The 15,944-nt window shown below is 43.0% G+C and overlaps 1 pseudogene; it reads left to right on the top strand.

The window, feature by feature from the left end:
* The first annotated feature begins 11,605 nt into the window (after positions 1 to 11,605).
* LOC124654374 lies at positions 11,606 to 14,429 on the top strand (annotated as a pseudogene).
* Positions 14,430 to 15,944: the final 1,515 nt, after the last annotated feature.

Raw genomic sequence — 15,944 nt, 5'->3', positions numbered from 1 at the left:
GGCCCATGGATGTGTTCCTAGTCGACCTCTACCATGAGGTCAGCAAGACAACGACTGATTTTGAGTGACATTTCATCAACGTGTAGATGGATGGTAGCTCGTGCCAAATTTACCGAGGGCATACACAGCTCGTGCCTTGCTTTTGCTAACTCAACCATATAAGATTATGTTTTTGGATTAGGTCGTGGATTGCGGGTTGCGGCCACTTTGTTATTTTGTTCCTTTTGAACTCTGCTCTTGCAAATTATATCCATTAAATGTGTTTGATCGTGACTATTTTGTGCAGTGATGCTTGAAAGGATATATAGTGCCTGCTTTAGATAAATGACTTGATGCGGAGGTTTGTGTGTGTGTGAGAGGTTTGGTATGTGGTGGTAAAGTCTTACTGGTTTAGTATCTTGTACTTTTCTTTAGTTCGAGGAGGGTAGCAGTTACCAGGCGTTGACGACACTCCCATCTTGCTGTCTTCTACTCCCTGATAGCTATATTGTAAGGTGTTGGGTGTCTTTTGGTATGCCGAGTGGCTTTGTTGTTGACAACACTCATTTGTTGCTCCCTTATACTCCTTGATAGCTATCTTGTAAGTTGTTGTGTATCTTTTGGTATGCCGAGTGGCATTGCTGCGACTATGGGCATGGTTTTTGAGTCGCGACTCAAAAGTGAGTCGCCTGAGGCTGCGACTCATGTATAGTCGACCAAAAAAGCTGTATAGTCGCGAGTCGCCGTGATTTTTGGAAAACGACTCGGCGACTATACAGCGACTCAAAAACCATGACTATGAGCATATGTGGTTTGATGTTTGGATGCAATTGGTTTTCTATCTTGCATCTAGGAACAAACATGGGTTTAGCTGGATTAAACCATGGGAGGTTTTTAGGTTTCAATTTTGGTGTGAGCTAGTACAGCATACACACACATACCTTTTAGTTTTGGTTACATATAAACATCCACTCATGGTGTGCAAAATTAGCTAGCGTTAGCTTCTCAAGATGAATAAATATGCCCATGTGCTCTTCATTTGCAGATTAATATAAAAAAATCAAAATACGACATGTTTATATGAATCTGAATCAACATTTGAGATCAATTTCCCCTCCTGTGTATTTCCTTCTAAGGCTCCGTTTGGAATACGGGAAAAGTGAATTTTGCAGTTTTAGTTTTCTATGGAATTTTTCCCTGTCAAACCATTCGGAGTGAAGGAAATGACACCCCCAGATCCTTTGGAAAGGCAAGCTTTCCTATGCTTTTTTACAAGAAATGAAACATCCACCGAGAGCTCATTTTTGGCGGAAGCCGAGGTATTGCTGCAGCGCTGGACTGAGCACAACCTATGAAATAATACCAGTAAGTTTGGGTGGGCTGGGTCTATGTGGACCATCGGAAATTAGAGAGCACATGTGGCCCATATGGTTTCAGTTCATCATGCACTCCTGGTTACAATTAATATTTTAGTCGATGTCCTCTCACTATTCCCTTCATGTGTTCCGAACGCTAGGGATGCTACTTCTTCATGTACATCTGCGAACATCAATAGACCATCAAATTCCTAGATAAGTAGATCACAATCGGCCAACATCTACAAAACCATCAGATTCCTGTACATCTGTGATTTCAATTCCTAAGTCTTGTGATTACGTTACTTTTCTGTTCCCGTATGTTGTACTATTCCCATGTTTTCTTTTTGTGAGTCAGAGCCTAATTGGGAAAGTGTAGCATTATCTTAATGCATAAATTGGTTCAAAATGGTTTGCTAGTAGTTATTTTCTTGCCCAAGGATTCTAAGTTCTCTTTATTTAGTTAACTGTAGAATATGAATTTATCTCATAGTTCTTGTGTGTAGCATTTGAATTGGTGTAGGATTTATGTCTTGCTTAGTTAGCATCTTAATCTTTTAGGTACGTGATTTGAATAGTCGAGTAAATAATCTAGCTTCCATCTACTTAGTAAATGTTCATGTCTAATTCCAAATTTTAGGATTGTTGTGATGCTTGCTTACCTTATAAAGGAAGGACAGTTTATTTATACTAAACCTTGTAAGACTGAAAATTTATGATATAATTTCCTGTGTTTATTGGTCATTTCTTTATTTTAAGACAGAAAGTTTGAGCCGGAGGAGCTGGGCTTCATGCTGATGGTTGGCGAACGGTCCCACATGCCCTGCTGCTCTGGCCTTCCTACGGCCTGGACCGAGAGGCATGCGAAGACTGATGCTCTTGCATGTCTTCATTGTGTGCGGTTTTTCTATAGGGATGTATGGTGACTATGAATGAGCCTCCTGCACCAAGATTTGTTTTTTTGTTTACTAACTGTGGTATGATGGTGTTCAGAATCTTTGATTTATTGCGCTTGATTTTGTACTTTGAAATCAATTGAAACATGTGCCTTAATCTCTATTGTTGTGTTTATTTAGAAAAAGTAAGCATTGTTCAGTTTGTGAACTGATCATATTTTTGTCTTTTGAATGTGGTGTGCATCTTAAAATATCATGGGCCTCTGCTGGTATACGTTATCAGTGGCATGTATTGTTATACACCAGCACATACTTGTGTATGTGATTGTAGGCCTTTTCATATTTTTGAATATGACTTTGTCCGGTAAGTGCTAGTTATAGGTTAGAAGTTTAACATGTGTCGTATTTACTTCAAAGTTGTCGTTTGTTGAAGTATAAAACTTATTTTTATATTGCCATTTTGCGATTCAGTTGTCCATGCCAATTTCCATGATGTGTGGCACCTTGTTTTTTTGTTTCCAGCTGGTTCAATTCACTTTCTATATATACAGTGGGTTTATTTAGATGCCAAGTTGGTTATGGTGTAGGTGCTACGTTTTGTGAAATATTGTACTATGATTGATTAAACATTTAATCCTGGCTTGTCTCTTTTGTTCTAGTTCTTTTCTTATCTTCAAAGCCAAGTTGTTCACAATAATTCCACATAGGCGACTTGTTTTAAATTAATATAGCAAACATGTAGATGTACGAGTGCTGCCATGTTGCTTGGATTAAGTTGATCGCTCCTCTTTTTTCTCAAGGTGGAGGAGAGGGATCCTGGAACAAGGAGCTCCACTACTTAGAAGCTGGATAATCCGGGGACGACCGAGACATGTCTTGGTCTCGCCATCTAGCTAGTTGGTTCTCGTTGTTTTTTGCTGATATTATCACTTGCATGATGGTAAGCTTCATGTAGCTTCTGAAAGCTGAATTTGAACGTCTAAGACATGTGTACCTGCATTAAATTGTTTGTTTGGTGCAGCTACCATATTAACTCTAGAAAATGCGCTTACAAGATGATCCTAACTAGTTTCTTGTTTCTGGTTCTTAGAAGTGTCAGTCCGTATGGGATCTCGATCTTTTACTATTTCATAAAATAAGCCATGATTTACAATTATAATTGCATCTATTTTATATGGTGCAAAATCTTGGTAACATGTATATGTCCAAGCGCTGCCATGTTTACAGTAGAAGGTATGGTTTATGTTTTGCCAACCTAATGACATTAAATTAGTTGATATTGCGGCACCAGAAGTAATATGGTTATGTGGCCATGTTCAAATCTTGCTAAGGTAAAGCAAAGCTAGTATTTGCATGTCAGGTTGATTGATGTGATTCAGTATTTTCTAAGTAAATTAGAAACACTCTCGGATGCCCCTATTCACCTCGCCAATGGTCTAATCATATCACCTATGTATATTATGGATTAACATGCTCTGCAGACCTGGTTTTGATGAACTAGTTATTAACTTTGTTGTTGTGCTGATTCCGATTATGAAGTAGTTAAGAGCAGAGTGTGTTGTAGTTGACCAGGTGTTGTTCTTCTTCAAGGGCAAAGAGTAGGCAAGCTAGGACCAGTAGCTAGCTGCAGTACTTGGAATCTGGAAGACCCAGGGACAACTAAGACATGCTTCATGCCTTCCTCTCGTCATCTACCTTGATACTTCTACCTGGCTGCTGATGACTGATGATCACCAGTCGCACAATGGTAAGCTTGTATACACCATAATTTCCACTTTGAACCTGTGAGTTGTGTTGTATGAGCATGAAATCGTTTATTTGGTGTAGCTATCATCTTAACTCTGGTGGAATGTGGTTACAAGATGATCTTAACTAGTACCTTGTTTCTGCTTGTTAGTAGTGTTAGTTCGTATGGATGTATGGGGTCTCGTCAGTTGTTGTTTCCAGAACTGCGAGATGAAAAATGAAACCATGATGTTTGCAGTAATAATTCCATATAGGTGACATGGTGAAAAATCTTGCTAACCTGTAGATGTGATGGTGCTACCATGTTTGTAGTCAGATATAATTTACCTTTTGGCAAACAAATGGCACGAACAATTAAATTATTTCTATTGTGGCACTAGAAGTACTTTGGTTACATTTCTAGGTTCAGATTTAGCTCAGGGAGAGGAAAGCTAGTATTGGCATGATGGTTGATTGTACACAATTGTGTACATTGCATTTCCGGTTACATGTTTTTCTTTTATGGCGATTTCCAAGGTGTGCACGTGATGTGCATGGTGCTAGATATATCCAATCTAGTAGTTTAATCTTAGTGTTATGCATGGTGCTGGACTTATATAATTCATATCTTTGTTATTGTACTATTTCTGGTTATATAATAGATAAGAATAGAGTGTTCTGTATTGATCATGTGTTCTTCTTCTTCAAGGGTAAGGGGGAGGACAAAATAACTTGTAAGGTGCACTACTTGTAAGCTAGAGTACCCAGGGACAACTGAGACATGTCTTGGTTCTTCTTTTTTTCTGATAAGCATTAGTTGCTCATGTATGCTGTTGTGGCTGCAATGCTTGGACCTGCATTGATTTGATATCTCTGTCTGGAGTTTATCATCTTAAAGTTGTTGGCTACTAAATGCATGGGAGCGTTGTCCATGGACAATTGTTCCATTGATATAGTTTTCCAGGGTTATTTCTAGATTGTGTGTTCTGGTTAATGAGAGATGAACTGTCACTCTTATAAATAGTAGGATGTTTTTATTAATTTTTCTTGTAACATTCATACCAGCTCATGTAAATATAAAGGTTTGCATGATGCATGGAAATGGATTAGTTAAGTTTACTGTTGTTGCATATTATTTTCTTTGGCCATCGGTGGCGCCTCCGGGAGCCAATGCTAGTTGAGGTGGGCTACGGTTGGATCTTTGGGCTTGCCTCTTCTCCCCTTTTCATTTGTTTTTATGTTGCTTGATTTGATGCATGACGATAGTTTCACCGAGCCTGGCAGTTGGTGAGCCCCTCCTGCCCTAACCGTGAGGTTTCTTCTCCCATCATTTTCTCCTTTTCTAGACACATGCAGAATCCGTTGCTTGATTCGATGCATGACCAGGTTTATTTCGTTTGTATAGGTGATCTTGGCTTCTTCAGTATGGAGATGATTTAACTCGTAACTTAGGTAGTAAACATGGCAATGATGTCAGGCTTTGATTCATGCAGAAAATATCTGCCATTGTAGAGATGCTAGAGTGCAAGGAAACCAAGGACTTTGACAATGGTATTACTTAGGTGAGAATCTTCTTCTCCCCTTGTATCCTCTATGTGCTCTGTTATAGCACAGCAATTGAGGCTTGGGTATTCTGTGCTCCAGCCATCTAGACTCGGTGGTCTTTTGAGAGACTGGTATTAATATCATGTGATGGCTGTTCGGTGTCATCTTTGTAGTTTTATCTCTTGACATGATGTGGTATTAATATTGTGAGCCAGGTTTATTCCCTTTATAGGCTGATCTGCCTTCTTCACTATGGAGATGATTTAGCTCATAATTTAGGCTTCTGCATACACAACTGTCAATCCTGTTGTTTTTTGGTTCTCAAATACTCACTCACTATAATAAATTATATAATATGGTATTGGTGATAAACATGTTAATGATGTCCTGGTTCTATTATCTGTAGGTTGCGCATGGTGTGGTGCAGGGGTTGGGCGAGGACGGTGTGACTCTTAGTGACTCCGATGTTGATTGTTGACCGCAATTATGTGTTTAGTTCGGCTAGCCTCCGACCACTTCTGTCCGTTGTTGACTGTAGCCTGTTATTTATATAATAATAATGTCCCAACTGTTGTTGTAATATTCAGGGGAACTGTGTATGTCGTTATTTTTGTCGAGTTGAGTGGAACTTATAGTAATATGTGTAGTTATTTCCTTGAATTTGTGTTCAATGAAAATTAAACTTGTGATTTGGCTTAATGGTAGGTTTAAATGTGACATGATTGAGTTGTGCTTTGGTTACTTGTATTGCTAGCCATTTGGTATCTGGTTTGAATGTCCGAAAATCATTGGTGTTCATGCCGAAATTTTCAGTGTAACAAGTACCATGGCGTGGTTTTAAGCTGATGGATCAATCAGTTGCAGAGTTGCTCCTGCAATTTCAGAATAGTGAGGTGTCATCGGGATTACATGTACATGCAGAGCCATCTTTGGATTACTTATATTTTATATTTTCCCTGTTGATTTGTTCTTTTTTTTTGGATGAATTGCCGCCTACACATTTGTTGAGCTACAGAACATGGGTATTTTATGTACACATAAGAATTCCACCTGTATAAATGGATGGAAATTTTACTTGCTGTCTAATTTTCCTCTAGCTAGTTGATATATTAGTGTCAGGAACATCGATGTGGAAAGTCAGGGGCTAATGAAGCTTGTGACGTCCATTTATTACTTATGATGTATCAATTTGGTCGGCACGTTTTTGGTCTCACACTATAAGCTACATGTCTTGAATTGGGATGTTTTTTCTGTGCATTAGTAAGAATGAAATGGAATGTCAATAGGATGGACGACTGTAAATAACAATTTCCAAATAATATAGCAGGACATATGTAGTGGTTCTCATCCTGACTATATAACTATGACCGCTAAAGATTGATCAATTTGCAGATTATTAATTTGGAAAATCTACTATCAATTTAAAGAAAAATCTGGTGGAGTTTGTAGCAATATGGCAACACGAATAAGAAATATGTAGAAGGTCATGTTGTTCCTAATTCTCTAGCAAGCCATATAAATTTTATATTGAGCATGAAGAAGTATGTATGAAACGCAGAAGCAGAGAGCCGGAGCCGGTCCAGCTCAGCTAAGCTAAGGGAAGAAACCCAGGCGCTGTTCGTGCGTGATTTATTGATTGATTATCCTGGATTCCACCCCACAATTAAGCAGGCCATTGATATCCTCCCTGCTGCTGCAAATATGGGAGGCCAGTTGAGCAATTCGTGGATTACTAATCCCAACCGTTCAAAGGATCAACCAAAAGGAAAAGGAGTAACGTTTGATCGAGATACCTCCTAATCCGATTAGAATTCCAACCTTGTTCCCTCCAAACAAGCCTATAATTTACGAGGCCATGCCAAATCCGCGGGCGGCATCATGTGGATGAATTGTCACTTTGGCGAGGCCGAGGCCGAGACGCCGGCCACCCGCAATTTATTGGTTGATTAAATTGGGTCACACTTGGTGTTTTTAATTTGCATGAGTAAGAACGGAATGGATATCCCCATTTGATCTGAATTTGAATAGAATACACGATTGTAAATAAAAAATGCAAATAATTAAGCAGGACATATGTAGTGGTTATCGTCCTGACTATATAACTACTGCCATTAAAAACTGACCAGTTTGCAAATTATCAATAACTATCAATTAAAGAAAACTCAGTAGAGTTTGTAGCAATATGCCAACACGAATAAGTAATCTCTAGAACATCATCATCTTCCTACTTTCCAGTTAGCCATATCAATTTTATATTGAGCATGCAGACTCGTAGGTAGGTAATGCAAAGGGAGAAAGACCGTCCAACTTTGTTAAGTCAGAAACCGAGCAGTCGGTTGCCTGTTTTTTATTGTCTTATCTGGTTGCCTTGGATTCCACAACAAAAATTAGGAGGACACTGATCTTCGCATGGCTGGTGCAATTATTGGAGGCCAACACAGCAATCCGTGGGACAGTCAATCCCACCCATTCATAGGAGCAGCCAAGAGAAGAAGAGAACCGTTTGATTGAAACCACGCCTGATTCATCCAAAATCTCAACCTCCGTTCCCTCCAAAACGAGTCTATAAGTAGGAGGCCATGCCAAAACCGCGGGCGGCATCGCGTGCGTGACTTGTGACTTTGGCGAGGCGAGGTCGAGGGCGAGACCATGCTGCTCCGGATGGCTTGGGCAGCTAGGGAGCTGTCGACACTCCGTCTTCGTCCAGGTCGATGGTTGCAGCAGCAGGTGACTCCCATGGACTCTGTTTCTGTCTTTCCCTTGTTAGTTTCGTTTTAAAAGCAAGTCAGGATCATTCAAGCGGCCAGCGGGGACGAGACCGAGGCCACGGTGCTCCGGATCATTCAAGCGGTAGAGCTTCCTGAACCTCGGCAACGCTGCCGTGCGCATCCACACCATCAGATCCTCCTGCTCGCTCAGCTGCACGCCACCAGAATCCCCATCAATCATCGTTGAGACTTGAGTGGAAGAAGATGAAAGTAACAAAAACTCTGAACTTTGCAGAGGTTGAGGCCACGGTGTTCCAGATCATTCAAGCGGCCAGGGAGCAGCAGTGGACACCTCGTCTTCATCCTGGTGGATCGATCCAGCAGCAGCAGCGCAACAGCAGGTACTGCGACTCCCCTGGACTAGCTAAGAATTAAGATGCTTGATAAGAAAAGCTGGGTGGCTTAATTATAGGACAGTGCTCAAACCTGAAATTGCGGGAGAGAATTCTGTGACATGAAGCAGAGCAAGAACCCAGTAGTTTTTCGAGAGACTGGTATTAATATCATGTGATGGCTGTTGGGTGTCCTCCTTGTAGTTTTATCTTTTGACATGATGTGGCATTAATATTGTGAGCCAGGTTTATTCCCTTTATAGGCTGATCTGCCTTCTTCACTATGGAGACGATTTAGCTCATAATTTAGGCCTCTGCATCCCCAACCGTTAATCCTGTTGTTTTCCGGTTCTCAAATACGCACCCACTGTAATAAATTATATAAAATGGTATCGACTCAAGGTTTAAAGAAATATCGAGAAAAAGAAATATCGACTTGTTAAATGGAGTATAGTTTGTAGTCCCAAAGATCAAGGAGGGCTTGGAGTTCATGACCTGGAGGTCAAAAACTCAGCGCTACTGGGTAAATGGCTTTTTAAGCTACTTACTGAGGATGGGATTTGGCAAACTATACTCCGGAGAAAGTATATCGGATCGAAGACATTATCTCAAGTGGTTTGGAAACCTGGGGATTCACACTTCTGGGCTGGTCTTATGGCGACAAAAAATGTCTTTTTTCGACATGGGACTTTCTCCATTAAGAATGGAGCACGGATACGGTTCCGGGAAGATGCTTGGCTCGACAATGCACCCCTATGTGAACAGTATCCCGCTTTGTATAGAATTGCGCGTCGCCAAGGTGATACCATTGCAACAGTAATGGCTACCTCACCCCGAATGTGACGTTCAGACGGGTTTTACTAGGACAAAGGCTCGTGGCATGGAACAACCTAATTCTGCGGCTTGGAGATATTCAATTATCGCCAGAGCCAGATGAATTTCGATGGAACCTCCACGTAGATGGTTCCTTTTCTGTAAAATCTTTATACAATGCGATGCTCGCTTTCGATTTACCGATTGATAATAATACGAAAATTTGGAAGATGAAGATACCATTAAAAATTAAAATTTTTGGATGGTATCTTCGTCGAGGGGTTATTCTCACCAAAGACAATCTTGTTAAGCGGAATTGGCACGGAAGTACACGATGTGTCTTTTGTCATCATGATGAAACCATCAATCATTTATTCTTCCAGTGCCAGTTTGCAAGATCTATATGGTCAGTCATCCAAGTAGCGTCTATCTTGTATCCTCCGACTAGTGTCGCTAATGTCTTTGTCAATTGGCTTCATGGTATCGACTCAAGGTTTAAAATGCTTCTTAGGATGGGGGCGCTAGCAGTTATCTGGGCGCTCTGGCTATGTAGAAATGACAAGATCTTTAATGACAAAAATTGCTCTTTGTTGCAGGTTATCTACGATGATGCACAGGTATTCTCCGTTCGTGGTTACCACTTCAGCGGGTGGAGAATCGAGACCTGTTTACGGAGGTCCGTACACGGTTGGAGGATACGGCGAGGGATACTTTTTCCCTACATGGGTGGCAGCATAGTCTAAGGATATAAGCTCCACCTAGCTCTTAGGCGTTATATGATTCATCGTTCCGATATGTATTTCGCCTATTTTTGTTTTATGTAACTTTGGTCACTTGAGACAACAAACGGCTGTGTGCATCCTGGTTATGCAGAGGCTGGATGTAATTGCTTCTTGAAGTAATAAAGCATCCTTTATCGAAAAAAACTACCACCACCACCACAGGCATTTCCACAGCCATGGCTGGTGGCATAGGATCGAGGGGAGGGCATCTAGAATGTCCACCGAGCCCACACTAGCACCTACACTACTTTCTAGCCTACTCTCTCCCTACATGATGACCCACACCAGCACCTAAACTGGCTTTCACTCTAAGTAAATGTCTGAACCCATCCACAATACAAGTAACCAGCTCTGACACCATGCATTGTCGCTCAAGGTTTCCAAAAACTCTAATGTTCCGCCGCTTCCACAAAGCCCAACTGGCGATCATTGTGTCGTAGGCCTTCTTCTCTTTTCCTTGGAATCTCTTCCCCGTCTTGAGCAACCATGACTCAAGAGCGTCATCTTGCTCCGGGACATCAACCTGCAAGCCTGCCATGGTGAAGCACATGTGCCAAATCTTCCCTGCATACACACATTGCAACACAATGTGCTCTATGGTGTCGTAATTTTGCAACTCAATGACATCTCGTCCTACCACCCGTGGGGAACATGTATGTCAGGTGTCCATAATCTGTGTTGCAGTGCTATTCTAAACATTGCTATTCCCACTTTCTGATAGTAATTCTCACATATCTGTAACAAAGTTGTTCTATATCTACGACAACTAATATGAGTTGGATGAAGTACTATTTTTCTATCGGGTTGGTCAAACCATTTTTTTACCTAGAAAAAAATTCACAGGTGCACAAAGGGATAAAGTATTATTAGAAAGTTCAGATCTTCTACTTTCTAAATACATAATTTTGATGTCGTACAATTTATATTAAGTTGGTTAAATTTATGGTCAAACATGACCAATAAACCGGAACAGGGGAGTAAGATATATAACCTCTTTTATCATTCCAAATTTCCAATACAAAAAAATCTACAATAAAATCATTCTCTTGTCTATAATATCCCCCATTCTAAAAGAAGTGAGCCCATCTCAATTGATTAGGGAAGTCGATGCATACCTCAGCCACCCAAATTCAAGTTCTCATAAAAGCAGATTTGAGATCTTCTTAGTAGTATTTTTTTTTTTTTTAAAAAAAAGCGGTATAGAGACTTGCTCTGCCGACCTAACCATGAGAATGCCTAATAATTGCATCCAATGGTCAAACGAAGGCGCAGCGCAATTTCCATATTTGAAGGCCGTACAAGTACGACAGCCGCATGACGTCGTCCCTACCTTGCCGCTCGTAGTATGGATATATGCAAGACAAGTACGCACAGGGTGGGGATCGAGCGATGGCATACACACATAAGACGATGACTCCGGCGGCCGCGCTGATGGCGTTGCTGTTGCAGCTCAGCTTCTTGGCCGCGGCGGCGGCTCAGGTCAACGGATCTACGGCGAGCTGCCCGAGCAGCTGCGGCAACGTGAGCGTGCCGTACCCGTTCGGCATCGGCCCAGACCCAATGTGCTACTTGGCGGGCTTCAACCTCACCTGCGACCGGACGCGCGGCCGAGAGCGGCTGCTCATCGGCGGCGTCGGCGCCACCCTCGAGGTCGTGGAGATCTCGCTTGCCAACTCCACGGTGCGCGTCATGGACACCGCGGGCGCCGTGACCATCACCAACCAGGCGACCGCCCCGGGCACGGTGGATGCCAAAGGCGCGTGGAGTAGCCTTGGAGCCGGTGCCCTCGAAGGCCCGTTCGTGGTGTCGCCGGCGCGCAACCGGTTCCTGGTCACGGGGTGCAACGTGCAGGGCACGCTTCTCGGGGAGGGCGACAACCTAATCGTCGGCTGCTCCACCTTCTGCGCCATCACCGACCACTGGACTAAGGCGGGCACCGGGGTCTCGCCGGAGGTGTTCGCCGCATGCGGCGGCGACGGCTGCTGCGAGACGCCCATCCCCATCGGCCGCCCCTCCTACGTCGTGTGGCTCAAGCCGCTGGACTTGAATCAGGAGATGGACGGTGTGGCGCCCATCGCGGTGCGCGTCGCCGAGACGGGCTGGTTCGAGGGCGCCTCCGCCGCGCTGCTCAACGACCCATCCCGTGAGTCTTCAGGCCGGACGGCTATCCCCGTGGTGCTGGAGTGGGCGGTGAATTCGGCGCGGCTCGTGTACCAGGCGCCTACGACACCGGGCTGCCCCGACGACGCGGCGACGAAACTCGTGTGCCGGAGCAGCCTCAGCTCATGCCACAACGTGAGCGGCAACTACCGGAGCGGCTACGTGTGCCGGTGCCAGGCCGGGTACCAGGGCAACCCGTACATCACAGACGGATGCCTAGACGTCGATGAGTGCGCGCGGCCCGGCACTTGCTCCGGCGGCGAGTGCACCAACACGCCCGGGGACTACACATGCCACTGTCCGCGCGGCTCCCGTGGCAACCCACGCATCAAAGATGGCTGCGTCAAATCATCCATAGGTGAGCATCACTAGCTGTATGTGAGATTAGGGAGATATAGATCGACTGGGTTCTTGCTCTGCTCCACATCACAGAATTCTCCCTCAACCATGACCCATTTTTTCTCACACTTTCAGGTTTGAGTGCCGGCATAGGAATCGGCAGTGGTGCTGGCCTCCTGCTCCTGGTCCTTGGTGCCATTTTTGTGATCCGGAAGCTGAAGCATCACAGGGCAAAAGTATTGAAGCACAAATTCTTCAGGGAAAACAGGGGACACCTGCTGCAGCAACTGGTGTCGCAGAAGGCGGACATCGCCGAGAGGATGATCATCCCCTTGGTGGAGCTGGAGAAGGCTACCAACAACTTCGACAAGGCTCGCGAGATCGCCGGCGGAGGCCACGGCATGGTGTACAAAGGGATCATGTCCGATCAGCACGTCGTGGCCATCAAGAAGTCCAAGGTCACGATCCGGAGGGAGATCGACGAGTTCATCAACGAGGTGGCAATCCTCTCGCAGATTAACCATGTGAACGTGGTGAAGCTCTTCGGGTGCTGCCTCGAGACAGAAGTGCCGCTGCTGGTGTACGAGTTCATATCCAATGGGACCCTTTACCATCATCTCCATGTCGAGCAACCTAACCCATCATTGCCGTGGGTGGATCGGCTGAGGATTGCAACGGAGACCGCGAGAGCTCTCGCGTATCTTCACTTGGCCGTGTCATTCCCAATAGTCCACCGAGATGTCAAGTCTCAAAACATTCTCTTAGATGACACTCTCATAGCCAAGGTGTCGGACTTTGGAGCTTCGAGGTGCATTCCGGTCGATCAAACAATACCGCAATCCAAGGGACATTTGGGTACCTAGACCCCATGTACTTCTACTCGGGGCAGCTCACCGAGCAGAGCGACGTTTATAGCTTCGGCGTTCTCCTCATGGAGCTGCTCACAAGGAAGAAGCCATGCTCGTATCGATCGTCTGAAGAGAAAAGCCTAGTTGCATACTTCACGGCTTTGCTCGCAGAAGGCGATCTGGCTAGTGTGTTGGATCCCCAAGTGGAGGTGGAAGGGGGCAAGCAGGTTGAAGAAGTAGCTATATTGGCAGCGGCGTGCGTGCGGATGGAAGGAGCCCAGCGGCCGACCATGAGACAAGTGGAGATGAAGCTCGAGAGCTTTCGAGTGCCCCATGAAAGTATTGCAATGTGTGACATCGATGCACCAAGTCATGCAGTGATCGAGATTACAGGTACGAAGGATGTGGCGAGCAGACAATATAGCTTGGAAGAAGAGTATTTGTTATCGTCGAGATACCCGCGGTAGTGAATAACATGTATGGCTTGCATCATGTATTTTTTCTCTCTTTTTCTACGGAGATAGCGAGGCTTGTATTAACTAGTAAATCATACCCCCTCGTAGTGCCTGGCTAAATAGATTGCATCCAAATTTTTAATCAAAGTCAAAGTTTACAAATTTTTACCATGCATATTTATAGAAGTATGTACATGCCCATTGCTAAGTTAATATTAATATTATTAAAATGACAAGAGAATTTTATATATTCCTAGTTAAATTTTACAAAGATTGTCTTGTACGAAAAATATACAATGTGCATCGATTGACAAGTGTCTCATCAACATCTTAGTGGACTGGATCTTGAGAGACTAACCGAGTGATGCAATGCGGGCGGTTTTATTGGAAAAACAAGACAACAAGATCAATCTTGGGAGGGAAAGAGTTGAGGTGAAGAAACAAGGAAACAAGACTTTATGATCTTGACGGCCGACATGTCCAACATGGATCCGAAGGTGAAGACATGACATACGATATATCGTTAACATATTTTGCAGAAAATAAGGATTGTGTGGCAGCGGCGGCGATTGAGGATCAAACACCAGTGGCAACAGAAGAGCCAACATCTTGCATTTGATTTCTTATGATTTCTATGTATGTATGTGAATAATTTGGCCCAACCTAGCGTGTAATTTTGGTGGCCAAGCCATTGAATTTAGATCTATTTCTATATTTGTTTGGTTTTGCATATTTTATTTTATTTTAAAAAAATTACTTGGCATAGATGCAAACATGACCCATATTTGGTCCGTATTTGTGTCTCCACAGACAACTCAGTCAGTTTGTATTTGATCGTTGGGCTAGGGTGCAGACTTATTTTTTAACCACGCAAATACAAACCTCAGTTGTTTTGTATACTCATTTTGTGTCCGCTTGCGTCTTGAGATGCTCTAAGAATTAATAGGGTGCATGAACATGAATGACGAGCTGATACTATTCTGGGTCGCTGAACATCAAGCCATGTTGACCAGGTTGGCAGACAAGCCAACACATGCATGCATCCACGCAGCTCACTGGCTGCAGGTGGCGACTAGTTTACATCTATTGGCAACATGTATCTTGGTTGGTCCTATTATTAGCATCTGTGTCTTGATCTGTCTTTTTTGACTAGGAGTGTTTTCTTTTTCAAGATGATCATCATATACTCCAGATGTGTCACATCTGCGGCATGGGAAATTTGTATGAGGATGAAAACTCTCTCCGTACAAAATCAATTGACTCATCGAGATATATACATTTTTAATTATGTTTATGGTTTTGGATTTTCAATATCCGAAAAACTTCAGTCATCGGCGAATATACGACATTTTGAATCCAGTAAAGAGTCAACGTATGCATGCACATTGTCACCGGATAGATCCGAGTTTGCTACTGTAATGAAAATTCCCTAGCAAGTTTCCTAAAAAAAATATTTCCTAGCAAGTAGCAGAAGGAGCATGCATGCACCTTGTGCACATCTCAATCGATCTGCCGTTGCTGCGTCATTGTCCATGAGAAGGACTGCTGCCATAAACGAGTAGCTCCTCCTGCTCCAAGTTGTCGTCAAGGTCTAAGTCCTAGCTATCATAATAAATATGGGTGAAACGGATCGGATATAAATTTCATAATGGTTTTTTTGCATATTAGTTTTTCTATATAGATGTTTTTTAATAAGAATGTGGAGCATATGTTATTTAAACACAAAATAGATTTTCTTATTTCAAAAAGGGTATGAATCACAAAATAATACACCTATATCTTACAGTGAATCAATTGTATAATGCTATAATACTCAATTGTTTCGAGTTCAATCATAGAAAATTAAATTTGACAACTTTATTAGTATTTTTGGTTGAATAATAGGCATGTCGAGATATAGTTACTAAAGTAGGCTAACATAATTTTGTTCGGTTACAGATATAACCA

This window comes from Lolium rigidum, chromosome 5 (genome assembly GCF_022539505.1).
Source record: "Lolium rigidum isolate FL_2022 chromosome 5, APGP_CSIRO_Lrig_0.1, whole genome shotgun sequence".
NCBI lineage: Eukaryota > Viridiplantae > Streptophyta > Magnoliopsida > Poales > Poaceae > Lolium > Lolium rigidum.
This window is presented reverse-complemented; position numbering and strand designations above follow the sequence as displayed.